A 13,774-nucleotide genomic window follows, 5' to 3' on the forward strand; every position below is an offset into this window, starting at 1 on the left:
CTGCATCCCATTAGGTTATATCACTGCTTATCACAGAAAGCGCCCCACTGATACTGTTTTACTGCTGAAGCAGTTTTTAAAGATTTAGTCCTGTCCATATTGCCTATGAAGTGTTGAGTTCCGTTCCAAGAAACTGTTTATTCAAAAGTAGAAGCTAGAGTGAACTTGTAAACCAGGTTTATGCAACGTGCATACACGATCTTCGGATAAGGCAGGTCAACAGTACAATTAGGGCTGTGGCCCCAGGAAGGACTTTTTGTACAGTTTTTCAGTTAAATTTAGGGTTGTTTAATATCTGTCTCTCACTCCTCCAGCAAAGCATAACTAAAACAGATGTGTTCTATCTGATCTTACTGATTTTAGCTACTTCCTGCATTCTCCAATTTAGGAATTTAATCAGTTGTTCCAGGAATATCATTCGTTTTTGTCAGGAACCCTTTCATCCCATTTACATTTTTCACAATTCAGTTGCGTTGTGTCAATACTATAGAAGGGAACATTTTCCTACTTTAGGCACCCAGTCTTAATCAAGCGCTCACGTCAGAAGCAAACTAGAGCTCCCTTTATTCTGGAAGAAAAATGTGTTAATCACCCTTAGGAAAGCAGCTCCATACCAAAGCAGTGTGGGCTTTCCCATTGCTGTCAGCTGAGCAAGACAGTCAGTTTAGGGTTATTTTGTGGCCAACCTGGAGACAATTCTGTACTTGTGGATCTACTCGAAACTGGGTTAAGGGTTTGCAAACCAATTTTTCTGAGGGACTTCAACAGAGAAAAAACCCAAGATTTTTACTGAGTAATTGGCTGAACACAACCCAGTTTTCAAAGGTGAAAAGATGGTGTTCTCACAAACCCTGCCACCCAGTTACCTCAGCAGCCAGAAGCAAGAATAATGGTGAGTCAATCAGGATATCGTATCAAGTTTAAAGGAACTTAAGGACTTTATGAGGAAAGCTCGTGGCAAAGGGAGCAGAGGATTCAAGGCTTGACATGTTGCTAAGAGTTGATTAAACTGACCTCAGGCAGTACAACAAGTCTGCTGTTCCAATTCAATTCATAGGGTGAAGGAAGGGGGTTGATTACTGCTGGACAGTAAGTGTGCCTATGTGTCTGAACGCACATGTTGGGGAGATGGTGGCAACATCACTGAACTAGCAATCTGGAGGTCAGGCTAATGTTCTGGGGAAATGGGTTCAAACCCCATTAGGGCTGATGGAATTTAAAATGAATTAATAAAATCTGGAATTGAAAGCTTGTCTCAGTAATGGTGACCCTGAAACTATCATCCATTGTTGTAAAAATACATCTGGTTCACTAATGTTCTTTAGGGAATGAAATCTGCCATCCCTACCTGGTCTGGCCTACATGTGACTCCAGACCCATGGCAATGTGGTTGACTCTCAACTGCCCTCTGAGATGGCCTAGCAAGCCACTCAGTTCAAGGGCAATGAGGGATGGGCAACAAATGCTGGCCTTGCCAGTGATGCCCACATCCCATGAATGAATTTTTTAAAAAATGTGCATAACAGAACTGATGGGAGATGTCAGGTGATGCCCTCCACAGTCAAATAATTTATTTACTGACATATTCACCAACATGAAGAAAGGCCAGTTGGGCAAGATAGAAGATGGCTGGTTTTACCAATCGAACTATACCCCAGCAACAGGCCAGAAAGGGACTGGAGGGAGAAAAATGGTTTTATTCATTGATCACCTCTGGGGTCCTAACGGACCTGATTTCTGTTTTGAATTCAAATTCTCACTTCGGACACGATAGGATTCGAATATGCATTCCCTTGATTATTAGCTCAAACTTTGTCATTGTTAAGTCAGTAACATGACCACCACATGACTTTACTCCTAATTTTACTTCTCCTTCTGCACTGTCAGGAGCAGGAGACAATCTAACTAACAGGTTATTTATTTCTCTAAATCGATTCATACCCTTTATTCAATTTCTTGGAATTTGTCTCCACCTGCTGGAGGTGGTCTCAATTCTGAGATTTTATGGCAAAGGCTATTTTGAATCTTTGGAGCAATTAATAACAAAAGCTTTTATGATTTCCATTCCTCTATATATACCCAGTGGTTTGATAATCATTAATAAGCAGCTCTGTATGTTCTACAGGTCCTGAGACAAATCAGGCAACACCTTCAAGTGTGATGTAGTAACTGGTACACATGAATTTTAGAAGATGATAGCCAGTCTTCAGTGATCAGGCTTCATAATTGCTAGTCACAGAATTTATTTGATTCTCTTTTCCTACTGAAGTTCCATGTGGAGGTCACAAGAAGAGACTTCAGACCCTCTCCCAGTGCGCCTATATTTCTGCAGTAGCTACACAGGATGTTTTGAAACACAGTGTACAGAAGACTAATGATCAAACCACAATAAGAATCTCAGACTGTACAAGTTTTTGTAATTCCTTAGCCTCCATGGTCATTTCTGGTGTTAGCTCAAAAATTGGAAAATGTTGTGAATTGAAAACCAAACGTTGCTATAATAGGATTTGAATTTACAAAATCCCCATTTCGAGGACTGTACCATAACCACTAGGCTGCTGCAGTACCTCACTGAAAGTGATTGTGAGAATATCATCACCACAAAGGTTGTGGAGATTCAAGGAGGTGCACCTCCACCTTCCCTAAGCATGAGGCCTTGCCAGCATTGCCCACATCCTGGGAACAACAAAAAACTTTACAAATTTGCTTTGTGGTTATAACAGACCATCCAGAGTCTGTGCCACAACTTATTATAGCTTATTTTCTTAGAGCAATGCATTTTAGAAAATCTATTACACAATTACAGCTGATCAGTGGGCTACGAAGTAACATAAAAATGAAAAATCATAGAATCTTAGAAACTTACAGCAAAGAAGGAGGCCATTCAGTCCATTATGCCTGTGCCAGCTCTTTGAAAGAGCTATCCCATTTAGTCATGCATCCCAGCGTTTCCCCGCAATCTGCAAATAAGTGTGCAATTGGTTTTTGAAAGTTACTATGCAATTTGATTCCAAGATCCTACAGGTATTGTGTTCCAGATCATAACAATGTTCAGTGTGAAAAATATTGTCCTAATTTCCCCTCTGGTTCTTTTGCCAATTATTTTAAATCTATGACCTCTGGTTACTGACATGCTCTTCAAAGGAAACTGAGAACAACCCTGATTCTCCATTCTCGTCACATAACTGAAGTCCCTCATCTCTGGTGTCATTCTGGCAAACCTTCTCTGCCCTCTTCAGGACCTCAACATCTTTTTCTGACGTGTGGTGCCTAGAGCCATGCACAATACTCCAGCCGAGGTCTGACCAATAATTTTTGCTCAAGTAATGCTGAAAATAGGGACAATTTCTTTACAATGTCCCTATTTATGAGGCCAAGAGTCGCATATGCTTTCTTACCTGCCTCTTCAACTTGCCTGTCACCATTAAGGATTTGTGAATTTGTACCCTCCAGGTACCTCTGCTCTTGCACTACCCTCCCATCCCCCACAAAGAAGTACAATTTAGATAATCCTGCTTTTCCATGTTCTTCCTTGCAAAATGTATCACTCACTCTTATCCACATTAAACTGCATCTGCCATGAATCTGCTCATTTCACCAACCCGTCAATCTCCTCCTGACATCTGCTCCTATCCTGCGCAATATTTACAACATTGCCAAGCTTAGGATCAACTGCAAATTTTAAAATTGCACTCCCCATGCCCAAGTCCAGGCTGTAAACCGTATAGCCCATCAAGCCTGCTCCGTCATTACATATTATCATGGCTGATGAGACCTACTGTGTTTTTCCAGCATTTTCTGTTTTTATTATCATGGCTGATCTTGGGCTTCAACGTCACTTTCCCGCCTGCTCCCCATATCCCTTGATTCCCTGCAAAACCAAAAACTGTGGATTGGGGTCTGAGCTTCTGCTGTCTCCACCCTAGTTTCCCTCAGCAACTTAGAATGTATTCCATCTGGACTAGGTGATATGTTAGATTTGAGTAATGCCTTTTGAGCGATTTAGCATCTCCCTTCCATCTATTTTTATTCTATCCAATATCTCTACTTCTGCCCTCCTCTACTGCAGCATTAACTTTATCTGCTTTTTTGATGCAAAGTACTCGTTGGCCAGAATTTTTAGCTTGGCGGGTGGGCGCTCCAGACCCGACCGAGCGTGAAATGACGTCGGCCGAGCATGCCAACGTCATCGTGCAGGCATGCGATAGTTGTCGGTGGGCAGGCACTGGAGCCAGCAGCGCGCCCACTGACAATTAAAAAGCTTATCAAGGCCATTAAGTTATCAATTGTCATTAATTTTTCAGTGCCCGTTCAACCTAACGGTTGGTGGGCAGGCAAAAAGGCCAAGCGGCCTTTGCATTTTTACAGAAACCTCATCCACGGGCGGCATGAGGCTTCCAAAAGCAAATACAAATGAAATAAAAACTTTATTCTTTAATTTAAAAACATGTCCCTGCTCACGTGAAAGAGTCACCATGAGGGGACATGTTTCATTACATTTTTCTGTGCTTCATTAATTTTTTCAATACCTTCTTCATCTCCCTGAAGCAGCTCCATGCCTCAGGGAGATTATTCAGCGCTCTCTCACACGGATGCGCAAAATTCGCGCTCAACCTGCTCGCCCTCCTTCCCCGCCCATGCAGGCAGCGCTCAGTGCCGCCGCTCACATATCACGCTGGGCGAGCCTTAATTGGCTCGCCAAAGTGAAATCGTGGTGCGCTGTCGATCGTGGGCGGCGGTCGGCTTCCCAACTGCCCCTGCCCAATCCCGCCGATCCTGCATGCCAAGGGCAAAATTCTGCCCATTAAGTACTTCAATCTTGCACTATGCTTCCACAAGAAGTTTTCTTGGTCTCTAATTGGCTTCACCATTCCTTTAAAAGGAAATCCCAAGGGTGGTTAAAAACAAGAGCAGGGCTGATTAGGGATAAAAAAGAGGACTTGCACGTGGATACAGGACAAATAGTGGAGGTATTAAATGAATACTTTGCATCTGTCTTCACAAAGGAAGAAGATGCTATTCAGGCCAAAGTGAGAGAGGAGGTAACTGGTATACTAGAAGAATTTACAATTGGGAAGGAGGAGCTGTTAGAAAGGTTATCTTTACTTAAAATAGACTTAAAATAGATAAGGTACCACGACCAGATGAGATGTATCCAAGGGTACTGAAGGAAGTGAGAGTGGAAATTGCAGAGGCACTAGTGATAATCTTCCTGTCTACCTTAGACCCAGGGGTGGTGCCAGACGACTAGAGAATTGTGAATGTTATACCCTTATTTAAAAAGGGGTGCAAGGATAAAGCCGGCAACTACGGACCAATCAGTTTGACTTCAGTGGTAGGGAAACTTCTGGAAACTATATTTCGGGACAAAATCAAATACTCCAGCAAGTTAGTTAGACATGATTTTCCCTTAATGAATCCATGCTGGTTTTCCTTAATTATCCTGCACTTGTCTAAGGGCAGTGCTGTTGATGTGGTGTATATGGATTTTCAGAGGCATTTGATACATTGCCGCACAACAGACTCGTGAGCAAAATTCTAGCTCATGGACTAAAAGGGAAAGTAGGCACTTGATAATTGGCTGAGTGACAGGAAACAGAGAGTAATGATAAATGGTTGTTTTTCAGATTGGAGGGAGGTTTGTAGTGGAGTTCTCCAGGGGTCAGTTTTGGGACCCTTGCTCTTCCTGATAAAAATTAGTGACCTAGACTGTGGTGTTCAGGGCATGATTTCAAAATTTGGAGATGATACGAAAGTTGGACACATTGTCGACTGTGATGAGGATAGTCGTGAACTTCAAAAGGACACAGACATGTTGGTGGATTGAGCAGGCAAGTGGCAGATGAAGTTCAATGCAGAGAATTGTGAGGTGATTTGTTTTGACAGGAAGAACATGGAGAGACAGTATAAAATGAAGGGAGAAACTCTAAAGGAGGTGCAGGAACAGACAGACCTTGTTGTATATGTGCATAAGTCATTGAACTTGGCAGGGCATGTTGAGAGAGAAGTTAATATAGCATGTAGTATCTTAGGCTTTATTAATGGGGGCATTGAGTACAAGAGTAAGAAGGTCATGTTGAATTTGCATAAGACACTACTTAGGCTTCAGCTGGAGTACTGCGTCCAGTTCTGTGCGCCATACTTGAGGAAAGATGTGAAGGCATTGGAGAGAGGAGATTCACAAGAATGATTCCCAGGATAAAGAACTGTAGCTATGAGGATAGATTGGAGAGGTGGGACTGTTTTCCTTGGAGAAAAGAAGCGCTGAGAGGAGACTTGATAGAGGTATTCAAGATCCTGAGGGGTATGGACAGGGTAAATAGTGAGAAACTGTTTCCACTCAAGACAGCATCAAGAACTGGAGAGCACAGATTCAAAATAATTGGCAAAAGGAGTAATGGTGATGTCAGGAAAACATTCACCCAGAGGGTGGTTGGAGTCTGGAACAAACTACCTGAGAGGGTGGTGGAGGCAGGTTCAATCGAGGTATTCAAAAGTGAATTGGTTTGATATCTGAAAAAAAGAAAGTGCAGGGTTACAGGGATAAGATAGGGGTGTGGGATTAGTTAGATTGCTCTTTCAGAGACCCAGAGCAGACTCAAAGGGCCGAATGTCTCCTTCTGCACTACAAATATTCTTTGATTCTGTGATTCTTTAACCATCATTTAACTTATGTGTATATAAAATATTTTGCTCTTTTATGTCGCCCAATATTCTTTGCTCATACTCCCTCTTGCCTTTCTGAAAGCTAATGTGCAAGTGCAACAAGCAATTAAGAAGGCAAATGATATGTTAGCCTTTATTTCAAGGAGATTTGAGTACAGGAGTAAGGAAGTCTTGCTGCAGTTGTACAGAGCCTTGGTGAGACCACACATGGAGTGCTGTACAGTCTTGGTCTCCTTACCTAAGGGGAGATATACTGACCATGGAGAGAATACAATGAAAGTTCACCAGGCTGATTGTGGGATTGTCCTATGGGGAGAGATTGAGGAGACTGAGCTTATATTCTCTAGGGTTTAGAAGAATGAGAGGTGATCTCATTGAAGTTTACAAAATTCTTACAGGGTTTGACAGGGTTATTGCAAGAAGGGAGGTTCCCCTGGTTGGGGGGGTCTAGGACCTGGGAATACAGTCTCATAATAAGAGGTAGGCCATTAAGACTGAGTTGAGGAGGAATTTCCTCAGTCAGAGGATGGCAAATCCTTGGAATTCTCTGCTGTCGAGGCTCAGTCATTGAGTATGTTCAAAACAGAGGTTAACAGATTTCTAGATGCCAATGGATTCACTACGGGGATAATGTGGGAAGATGGTGTTGAGGTAAACCAACTTTGATCTAGTTAAATGGCAGAGCAGGCTTGAGGGGCTGGATACTACTATGTTCCTATATGTGTTTCCAATTTCCTTATGCACTCTCTGAGCGGCATTGTACACCGTTGGGATTTTATGGTCCACCCAAAGTGAATGAATTTTTGAATAGCTCACCGCATTTTACGGCCCCGCCCCACTGAAACGGGGCCATAAAGTTCTGCTTTCTGTATTCTCCCTGGTTTCTCTATTGCTTTCTGTACCTGACATTTGTCATAAACTGCATGTTTTCTGTTTTATTTTAACCCCTATTTCATTTGACACCCAAGGAACATTAATTTTGGAGGTCCTATCTTTCCACCTTGTAGGAATATACTTGGATTCTATCCAAAGTATCTCTTCGCTGAAGGTATGATATTGCTCATTTACTGGCCAGTCTTATTTCCAGGCCACTTCTACTGGGTCCCTTCTCAAATCATTGTAATTGACTCGCTTCCAGTTGGGCATTTTCACCTTTGATTTTTCTTTGTCCTTTTTATTACTACTTTAAACTTGATTATATTATGATTACTGTCACCCAGGTGTCCTCCTACTGCAATACAGCCCATTTGCCCTATTTCATTCCCTAGAACTAGATCCAGCATCCTTCATTCGTTGTTGGGAATTAGGGAATATGGGGACAGGGAGGAAAAGTGAAGCTGAGGAAAAAGATCAACCATGATCATACTGAATGGTGCAGCAGTCCCAAGAGGTTGTTTAGTCTACTCGTGCTCATATTTTTTAAGTTTATAAATGTATAGATTAAGGAATTCCCTAACACACTTAACAAATTCTTCACCCTTTAGCCCTTTACTCTGTCCCCCCACCCTGCACACCCCCCACCCTAGTATTTAGTGGGATAAATGAAATGTCCTTTAATTACTGCTCTATTATTTTTACATTTCTCTGAAATTTGCCAACAGATTTGCACCTCTATCTCCTTCTCATTATTTGGCATTATACAGTAAACATCCAGCAATGTAACAGCTCCTTTTCTGTCTCTTAACTGTAACCAAATAGATTAGTCTTTGAATGCTCTAGTATATCATCCCTTTGTAGGACTGTAATATTATCCTGGATTAATACCCTCACCCTGCCGATCCTGTCTTTTTTCCCTTCTCCATCCCTCCTGAATAGCAGCCAGTAATATTTTGCTCCCATTCCTGTCTGTGATTAAGCCAGGTATCCATTATAAGCCCTATATCATAACCCCATGTGAAAGCATGAGCCTGAGACTCATCCTTATTCGTAACACACCTGACATTACAACACATGAATTCAACCGCCATGCTCGTTCGACTTGCTTTTTTTTTTCCTGTTCTTTGTGCACTATTCTTTATTCTGTTGCTGTTTGGCACTCCTAGCTTTCAAAGCATCTCGAGTATCCTCTCTGCTGCTACATCCTGGTGTCTCTGCCCCTGCAAAATTAATTTACGCCCTCCCATGTAAAAGTGTCAGAATGACCCTAAAAACGCAGCATCCGATTGTTTTTCAAACTGGAAATAAATGTTTCTGTTAGCTAGACTCCTAGATCACATGAGAATTATGAGTGAGGAAGACCATCAAACTCATTTTAGTTCATTTATTCAGAATGGCCTGAAAATACCTTCACTCAGCACTTAATTGTTCCTTCAATGATTCAAGGGGATTTGCCGCTGCTACTCCATTCCATGGACTGAACACTCTTTGTGTGAAGAACTTCCTGATATCAGTTCTAAATTTACCATGAACTGAAGTAAACCTATGATCCCTTGTCTCACTCTCACAATAAGTTAATTTTAAACATTTTTTTTTCAGGTTACAGTTTATTAGCTTGTGTGCCTGTATGAGACCAACTCTCAAATGCCTCTCTTTCAAGGTTACAAATCCCAAGTTACTCCAGTTATTTCCTCATATTTTAAGGCCGTTAAAAGTGACATAAACATTATGGTTCTTTTCTGGAAGACCTCCAGCATGTGAATGTTTCCTTTGTATCTCAGTGACAGGAACTGGACACTAGACAAGGAATGTCCAACAAAGCACTGTACAGTTTTATCACATCTTCCTCTGACTTATGCTGCTGTAGATATATAGTTCAGCACTCTGTTCACATTGGACATCTTGAGTGTTGAGGCCACTGAACTCATTTCCCCCATTGTATTAGCCTGGGCCTCAGGACCACTAGCCCAGTGACATTATCACTACACCACTGTCATTCGTGCTACACCACTATCTCTCCAAAGGATACTGAGGGAAGTAAGGGTGGAAATTATGAAGGCACTGGTCATAATCTTCTAATCTTCCTTAGATACAAGGATGATGCCAGAGGACTGCAGAATTGCAAATGTACTTTAAAAGGCTGTAAGGATAAGCCCAGAAAACACAGGCCTGTCAGTTTAAGCCCATTGGGGGAAAGCTTTTGAAATGATAATCCAGGGTAAAATTAAGTCATTTGGACAAATGTGGATTAATTAGGGAAAGCCAGCACAGATCAGCTAAGGAAAAAGCATGTTTAACTAACTTGATTGAGCTTTTTGATGAGGTAACAAGTAATGCAATAAAGAAGGTAATGCAATTGATGTGGTGTTCATGGACTTCCAAAAGGTGTTTGATTAAATGGCACAAAACAGGTATGTAGGCCAAGTTAAAGACCGTGGAATAAAAGGGGCAGTGGTAGCATGATTGCTAAGTTGGTTAAGTGACAGGAAACAGAGAGTACTGCTTAACGATTGTTTTTCAGACTGGAGGAAGGTTTTTTTGCGGGGTTCCCAGCGGATTGTTGTTAGGACTCCTGCTTTTCTTGATCTATATTAATGACCTAGATCTTGGATGTACAGGGCACAATTTCAAAATTAGCAGGTGAAACAAAACTTCAAATTATTGTGAACTGCGAGGAGGATAGTGAGAGATTTCAAGTGGATCTAGACAAGCTGGTAGAATGGGAGGCTACATGGCAGATAACATTTAATGCAAGGAAGTGATTCATTTTGGTAGGAAGAACAAGGAGAGGCAATATAATATAAAGAATACAATTCTAAAGGAGGGTGCAGGAGCATAGTGACCTGTGAGGATATGTGCACAAATCATCAAAAGTGGCAGGGCAATTTGAGAAAATGGTTAATACGGCATTTGACATCCTGGGCTTTATAAGTAGAGACATAGAGCACAAAAGCAAGGAAGTTATAGTGAATCATTATAAAACACTGGTTTGGCCTCAGTTGAAGTATTGTGTCCAATTCTAATAGGAAAGATGGGAAGGCATTAGGGAGGGTGCAGAAAAGATTTCCAAGAATGGCTCCACAGATGAGGAACTTCAATTACATGGATAGATTGGAGAAGGTGGGGCTGTTCTTCTTAAAGGAGAGATGTTTGAGAGGAAATTTGATAGAGGTGTTCAAAATCATGGGGCAATTGGACAAAGTAGATAGAAGTAGTTGTTCCCATTGGTGGAAGGGTCGAGAAGCAGAGGACATAAATTGATATGAACGGCAAAAGAACTAAAGGTGACACAAGGAAATTTTTTTTACGCAGCGAGTTGTTGGTGTCCAGAATGCACTGCCTGAGAGTTTAAAGGAGAAAGATTCAATCATGGCTCTCAAAAAAGAATTGGATATTTATCTGAAGAGAAGTATTTTGCAGGGCTATAGGGAAAAGGCAGGGGAATGGGACTAGATAAGTTGCTCTTGTTCAGAACTGGCAAAAACATGATGGGCTGAATGGACTCATTCTGTGCTATAACCATTCTATGTGACCGAAGCGGAACAGCAACTTGTCATCTTAGTTGGCAATTTTACAGTGCTTTATATCTTTAAGAACGATGTTCTGGAAAGATATGAAAATAATTCTCTAACCTATCCTCATTACATGACACATCAAAAGTGGATCGTTATTTGTGGTTTTTGAGATTTGGACCACCTTGAAGCAAAATATTTAACATTTAATTAGAAAATTTGAGTTCTACAAGAACAAACAAAAAATCAATCTGAAGTATTTCTTGACCCTTTGCCTATGATTATTTATTGTTCCCCAAACAGTAGTGTTCCATTCTCTTTTGTAAGCTGGGCTCTGTCAAATTTTGCGTGACATAATTTGTTCTAATGACCAAATATGGGCTAAAATTAGCAGCGATAGAGAGGATACAGACTTTCCCATCTGATAGACAAGCTGTTATTTCCTTCACAGTGAAAGTTAGCTCATAGAACATTACTTAGTGTCTTATCTTGTGTGCACATGGCACTTCCTCTCATTTATAAATTGTCAATGGTGTTTCAATTACTTTATTTTGATTGGAGCTTTTCTTAATCATTCATGACATGTGGGCATCACAGGCAAGGCCAGCATTTATTCCCATCACAAAAGACCTTAAGAAGGTGGTGGTGAGCCACATTCTTGAACTGCTGCACTTCATGTGGCATGGATACACTCACAATGTTATTTGATAGAGAGCTTCAGGATTTTGACCAAGTTACAATTAAGGAATTATTTAAGTCAGAATGATGTGTGACTTGGAGGGGAATTTTCAGGTGGTGGTGTTCCTATGTGTCTGCTGTCCTTTTCTTTCTAGGTAGAGATTGTGGATTTGGACTAGCTATCAAAAAAGCCTTAACAAGTTACTGCAAAGCATCTTATAGATGGCAAACAATGCTGCCATTATGTGCTGGTAGCGGGAGGAATGAATGTTTAAGATAGTAGATAGAGTGTTGATCAAGTGGGCAGCTTTGTCCACGAGCTTCTTGACATTATTGAGGCAAGTGGAGCATTATTCCATCACACTCCTTCCTTGTGCTTTGTAGATGGTGGACAGGCTTTGGGGAGTCAGCAGGTGAGTCACTCACCAGAGAATACCCAGCTTCTGACCTGCTCTTATAGGCATAGTACTTATGTGGCTGGTCCAGTTAAATTTCTGATCAGTGGTGACCCCAGGATGTTGATGGCAGGAAAGCTGATGATGACAATACCATTGAATGTCAAGAAGAGATGGTTAGACATTTTCTTGTTGAAGTTGGTTGTTGGCTGGCGCTTGTATGGTGCAAATGGTTTCTCCTCCCTATGACACGGTAAATTCCAGACAACTCCATGATCCCATCCTTGCCTTCCCCCAGTGCTATACCTCAACAAAATTATTATACAGCATGTGTAATTGTTACCTGCTCCCTGTGCTTAAAACGATAGCCTCTCTCCCGCCTATCCATAGCAAAATGGCTCATGCACAAACAAAATCCCCAACCTCAATCAGTTTAATGTTTCTTTGTAGTTGGAGAGAATTTACCCTTCAGAATTTCCCTTTGATATTCTTTAGGTTTCAGTTGGTATTTTAATTACCAGTGCCATTCTCAAAAGCCCTGATAACTAACTTTTAATATCTTTCATGCTCTTTAAGATCCTTGAATGCATTTTCGCCAACCCACTCCTCACTCAATTCTGCCAACATTCCTTGTTCAAATTCCTTCATTGCATGTCCACTCTGGCCAAGGTTCTGAGGCTGCTTGGTCAAAGTCACCAATAATATCCTTTGTGGCTGCACAGTGTTTCATCTTATACTCAACATTTCCGCCACACTTGATATGGTTGATAATTTCATCTTCCTCTAATGTCCTCTCTGGCAACCCTCTCACCTGGATCCATTCCTAACCTGTGCTAATGTAGCCAATACTCCTCCTGCAATGATCCTCACACCCACACAGTAACTTCCAGAGTATTCCATCCTTGCTCCATCCACCAGTCGCTTATCAATATTATCTGCGCACACTGGGTTAGCTTCCAAATGTATGCTGATGACAACCAGCTCTGCTGCTCCTGTTCCAAAACAGTCACATTCTTTGTCCAACATCCAGTCAAAGTCAAGCCAGATCTCTCTGCAACTTGGTTTGGCAAAGCCAAAGTCATTTTGTTCATATAACATCGAAGGCTCTATACCCTTAACAGTGAGTGCAGTCTCTCTTATTAGCCATTTCTATCCATATTCCACCCCTGCTGTCATGGTAAGAAACGACAAATAGCAGTTATGTAGCACTTTTAACATAGTAAAACATTCCAAGGCACTTCACAGGAGTGTTATCAGATAAAATCTGACATTAAGCCAAAGAAGGAAACATTAAGACAGGTAGTCAATGCTTTTAAACAGCAAGAAGAGAGCAGTGAAGAGGATTGAGGAAGGAATTGCAGAACTTAGGGCCTAGATGGGGCTGAAGACATGAATATGGCAAATAGGGGATGCACAAAAGGGAAATATTATCCACACTTTGGTTGCCATCAATACTCTTCTTGTCAATTTTTATGTGATATAAACTCCATTTAATCTCAAAACTGCCGCTTGTATTTTATGCTAAATCCTTCTCACCAATGTTGCAGCTAAACTGCATGTGTGCATGACTGTGCAATAGGCAGGAAGTTACTAGACAGGCCTTCCTCCATCTTAAATATCACTCCTGCTTGACTGCACAAAGAAGTT

General features: G+C 41.4%; 1 protein-coding gene across 1 annotated transcript in view; it reads left to right on the forward strand.

Annotated features, from left to right (window-relative positions):
• Nucleotides 1–701: 701 nt before the first annotated feature.
• The window catches only part of LOC144683831 (putative G-protein coupled receptor 174), a 32,382-nt gene continuing 19,309 nt past the window's right edge, over nt 702–13,774 (forward strand). Inside the window, exon 1 of the mRNA XM_078547312.1 lies at nt 702–892. The gene's annotated coding sequence lies outside the window, so the exon portion shown is untranslated. The remainder of the gene's footprint in view (nt 893–13,774) is intronic.

This window comes from Cetorhinus maximus, chromosome 8 (genome assembly GCF_964194155.1).
Source record: "Cetorhinus maximus chromosome 8, sCetMax3.hap1.1, whole genome shotgun sequence".
Lineage (NCBI taxonomy): Eukaryota > Metazoa > Chordata > Chondrichthyes > Lamniformes > Cetorhinidae > Cetorhinus > Cetorhinus maximus.